Source organism: Meriones unguiculatus, chromosome 15 (genome assembly GCF_030254825.1).
Source record: "Meriones unguiculatus strain TT.TT164.6M chromosome 15, Bangor_MerUng_6.1, whole genome shotgun sequence".
Classification (NCBI taxonomy): Eukaryota; Metazoa; Chordata; class Mammalia; order Rodentia; family Muridae; genus Meriones; species Meriones unguiculatus.
Window position 1 is genome coordinate 16,822,048 of NC_083362.1, and position 5,159 is coordinate 16,827,206.

The window sequence follows — 5,159 nt, forward strand, 5'->3', positions numbered from 1 at the left end:
TCACACACACACACACACACACACACACACACACACATGCCTGCACACCATAGTTAAACATAAAATAAATCTCTAAAAAAATAAAGAAAAAATTCTCACTTCTTCAAATAGATTCACAATGGGATAAGAGATAACAGATTAATGAATTTATCACAAGATTAAAATTGTATATTATAATAATGAACGTAAAAGATTGATTAGCTGGAAAATGCTTTCAGGTGGCTCTCTGTAACCCTGTCCATTCATCTGACAGATGTGGGCTTGTTGGTAGCATGCCTCATCCAGACAGACGCTGGGTCCTAGACTGTACATACGTACCTATATGGATAGGTGTTCTAGCTGTGGCGAAGGAGATAGCTGGCTTTCCACGTGTCCCACCTTTGCTAGTAATGGCTGTCTACCCAAGCACATAATTTTCCCCTTTGAGAAGATTTCTCAGCCTACCTTATAGGTAGGTGGTCAAGTGACTAGTTTCTCTTCTAGAGAGTATAACCAGACTGATATCCCTTAAATAAAATGGTCTCAGCCTGGACTGCCTCTCTTTCACTTCCTCACTGGGTGGACCAGGCCTGTGAGCATAAACCTCCTTGTCCATGTGTATAGAGCAAGGATCCAGGAGCAGCGTAAGGCTTGGGTTCTGTGAGAGACATAAATGTCCGTTTTTACTTGGGAGCTTAGATTTCATTATTGGTGACATGTATCTTAGAATCTTTCCTTCAAGTGACTAGCTGCATTTTGTGAATGTGGAGATGTCGGTGTCAAATGCACAAGTCAGAATTAAACAGTTTGTTGGTAATTGTTCCTTTCAGTGGAAATGGTGTTCTGTAAAAAAAACAAAACAAACTATCAAAAAAAAAAAAAAAAAAAGCAGGCCAGGGCAGTTCACAGTCATGGAGACAAAACCACACACTGGCATGCAGAAGTGACATTCTGATACATAGAATATTCAGATGCTGTGACCTCAAGGATTAAAGTTGAACAGAATATGTTTTACTGTGTCATTAAGTGAGAGGCGTCCTGTTTTCAGGTGTGTGGTGGAAAACACACTGATGTCAGTTGGTGCCGTTGCCTGGCTCTTCCTCCATGGCGGGCTGCTCCACCCACCGCTGTTCTCATGGCTCTGTGAAAAGAAAATGATGGTGGAAAATACACACAGTGTCTTCATGCTGTCGGAAAATACTCTTGTCTTCTCAGAAAAAGCTGTCTTCGAGGGGTGCCTAGCAGTGTGTGGGGCAGACTTGGAGAAGCTCTCTTTTAAGAAACACACCAGCAAGTGTTTCGACATGTCTAAAATTCCGTTTTTCCTAAGAACTATGGTACATGTGTTGCTGACTAGCAGGGCTCTAAAAGTCCTGTTTCTGTCCACCCAAATGTCTCCTACTTTAGGACCAGACTCTCAGAGCTTTCTTGCTAGCCTCCTGAAGCCTCTCTTCCTAGGCTCTGCTCAAGATGTTTTGGTCCTTCTATCTTTATTGTTCTCCTTTTTAAAGTCTCAAGATGTAACTGATTCAGATAGAAGAAAAAATGAAAACCATGAGAACACTAAAATCCTTGGCTTATTGGAATGGCAAAGAAATGAGTGCTTATTTATAGATTATTTTGGTCACAGGTTTTAAATACCTTTGAGAAGCTCATTGTTATATATCGTGTCAAATATTGGCTGTTGATATCCAATACTGTGTCTACCCATCCAAACTTCTCCTTACACTCTGGTGCCTTGAAGCCTGCAGAATACATTGTTTAAATCACCATGTGGCCTCATTTAGATTCTGCAAGGAATCTTGCATGATATTTGGAAGGCAAAAAATAGGATACGCCATTATTCTCCCTCAGCTGTGGCGGACGGTCGCCTGGCTTTATCGGAAACATGAAGTTTTATGCTCTTTGTGGGTGAGCTCTTGTGAATTGCTTATTTTACTTCTTTAAGCACTTACCAGTAACATACTGTGGTTCCTGAATTTCCAAATTTGCTCCAAGCTGCTAATGTTTCTTCCTTGATCCTGGGCTGCCCAGGTCCTCACAATAGTTTTTCAAGCTTCATTCCCTTTGTGTTTAATCAGCTTTCCCTGGCTCAACCTACAGAGGCAAGCCCTTTCCAGGTGGAACTCCGACTTTATCAGAATCTGGTTCCAGAGGTCACTAAAAGCTGTAGCAGCCCCGAGATACGACTCTGAGATTCGGTTAACTGCCTCCGTTAGACTGATCAGCAATTAAGACCAGTGGAAAATGGGATCCCCATATTCTGAGCACAGTATCTAGTTGATTACCTGTAGCTCTCTGGAGTGAAGGGTTTATAGAGAAAAGCCTTTACAAGACTATTAACCATTACAATGAGGTTTAGAGAGGAAATAATAAGACCGAAAGAACAACAGAGTGGACTATCTGCCTCTAAAGAAAAGGTTACGATTTCCCATCCTCAGCTCAAGTTTCTGTGATGGGGAGATTTCCAGGACTGTCCTAAAAATACCTCCTGTAGCCATATGGCTAATGTATAATTTTTCCATCCTGTAGGTTGGATAATTATAACCCAAATGGAATTCACAGACTTGCCAGGTCTCTTATGTAAAAGTTAGGGCATTGATTGGGAAAGAGCAAAATTTGAAATGAGGACATTTGGGCAGGTTCCAATCATTCTGAGAATCACAAACTTCTAAGTCCCACTGAGCTGTTTCCTTTTCCTTTAAAAAATTATCCTCTTCTTGCTTTAAGACCCTGGCATGGTTACAGACATGTAGCCCTACCATTTCTTGTGGTTCTTAGGCCCATAGCTAAAGTTAGAGACCAATAGACCCTGGGGCATAGGATTTGATCTAGGAGGTTATGATGAACACACTGAAGAACTGAAAGATTAATATTATTATTAGAACCCTGGAAAGCAACTGTGGGAGCACAGCGTGATGATTTTAGATTCAGCAAGAAGCAGCATACTATGGATATGACCAGCTACGTTAACGTGGGCGCAGCTGCCATAGGCGCCAGTCAACATTCCATTTGAATGTCTGAGGTGATTCTCTAGACAGTTTGCTCGACGGGCTAGCCAAAGCCAGGACCCAATAGTAGTCTTCACTAAATGAAACTGATGTATAAACAAAACTGCTGGTGTGGATCAGTCAGAATCCATTTGAGCATCTACTGCACCGCTTACCGGCTCACCCAGAGAAACAGGGGGCATTGAGAAATACTTCAGTGTTCGTGAATGTATCACGATGTCCTTCTGTGGATGAGGCATGATTGTGCCATGTGATGCTCTTTGGATGCCCTACAAGAAGCTCCGGAGGCCAGGGGACATCGCTTACCACCAGACAGCTGAGGTTTCTACACTGGAGTAGGGGCCAGAGGTAAGAGCCTGAACTCTGAACTCTGAACTCTGTCAGGGACATTTCTTCAATCATAATTCTCCTCTACCGAAATTGTAAATGTTTTATGATAATAATTGAATCACATTTTTTTTAACGTCTAATGCACAGCTGTCTCCCTTAAGCAGCCTGAGTGGAGTTGCACATCTCACTGGTTCTCCTGAGAGCTTTTAAAAGCAAGGAGGCTACAGTCTCACAAGGAAGGGCTCACGTGATTGCAGTATGAATGAGCTTCTGCTAGCTTTCCCTCAAGGGAAACGTACTCACTTATCAAGACAGTTTTGTCGTGGCAAAGGGAAATACCTGGTCATTTTTAGGTCTCTGGACGCTGGTTCTAAAGTGCTAAATCGTGAGAGAAACCCACCTTTTAGGATCTGCTAGCCGCACTGGGACGTGAGTTGTCAGGAATCGGTGGAGCATGGGCGAGGCTGCGTTTGAGAACGCCAAATGTCCTGTGTTCTCAACTTTCGGAAACGTGAGTAGGCAACTGGCAGAACCCCAGCTCTAGCTGTTGAGGAGAGGGACATTGTAATAGGAGGGGCCGAGAGGAAGTCCCTAGCAGTGCTCCTTTTCTGCAGAAGTCACAAATATTCTAAAATATTGGCAGAGGGCATTAGAGATTACAGCAATCACCTAAAACTGAGGCATGCCGAGGATGGAAATTCCCACCACATCTGCAGAAACCCCCCAGTGTATCACGGGTGGAGGATGAGTTTTGGAGAAGGACAATAGATTCTCATAGACTTAATCAGGTTGGGATGTCAGGAACAGATGCATCCCTGCCTGCACTGTCATGTAAGTACCAAGTGCTAATTGACTGTGCCCCTGAAGCTCCCAGATATGTCTTCATGACTGTAAATCAATGCATTCTGGGCTGTCACCTTTAACACTCTCGATCTGGTAAATGATTTTTTTTTTTTTTTTTTTTTTTTTGTCTATGCAAAAAAGCAACTTACTGTTGTTACAAATGCTGAACTAAGCATCTGGGGAAAATGGAGCAGAGAACTGTGCACAGATTTTGGTTGGATAAGAGTAAAACCATGCTTCTGCAATAATTCTTTGAAGGAGCACACGGACCCCAGTTAGACTCCTGCAGAGGCTGAGTGACCAGACCTGGGCCAAGCAACCGCGTGGACTGAGCTCCCATCTGGTACAAGAGGTAATCTTCTGCCAAAGAGGTGGCCACAGGCACAATCCCGTGTACTCACCTTGGAGGAGTGGACACAAGGCCTGCCCCAACAGGCCTCAGAAAGACATTCAGACTTGGAGAGCAATGGAATTTCCACAGCACCACACCTGCCATCTCAGGGCCCCTTCCTGACCTTGACCTAACCCTGCAATACATTAGCTGAGGAAGGGAAATCTTGGGGGTGCTGGAAAGCTGACTCTGACAGTGCTCTCCTCCAGGGCTGAGTGCTGCTGCAAGCCAGCCTTATCTTTGTGATGTCCATGAGACAGAGCCCTGTGAAGCGTAGGAAGCCCTCAGCAGTGCATGTGTCCGTAGTCTCAGCTTCGGAGGAAGACCAGCCTGAGCAACACCCTTTCAGAGGAAAAAGAAAAACAAAAAACAAACAAAAACCGATGAGAAAAAGATTCTCTTGTTAGTTTTCCTGATTCCCTGGTTCTGGAGCTTAAAGCCTCATCACAAATTCACCTTTAAGACTCGTTTCAAGATGGTTCTTCTCTCTGTGTGACATTCGCCCCTCCACCCACAAAGCCATCATCTGATTTAAGCCATTTTACATCTCCCAGTAGCTACACACCCATTTTTTTTTACTATATATATATTTTTTTCCCCTCTCC

At 43.7% G+C, this 5,159-nt stretch overlaps 1 long non-coding RNA gene across 1 annotated transcript; it reads right to left on the reverse strand.

Annotated features, from left to right (window-relative positions):
* Positions 1-1,000: 1,000 nt before the first annotated feature.
* Positions 1,001-4,892, reverse strand: LOC132647963 (uncharacterized). The gene is made up of 3 exons (XR_009586288.1): positions 4,565-4,892; positions 3,721-3,864; positions 1,001-1,120 (listed from the first exon to the last, which is right to left on the reverse strand). It is a non-coding gene; the product is annotated as an uncharacterized LOC132647963 (long non-coding RNA).
* Positions 4,893-5,159: the final 267 nt, after the last annotated feature.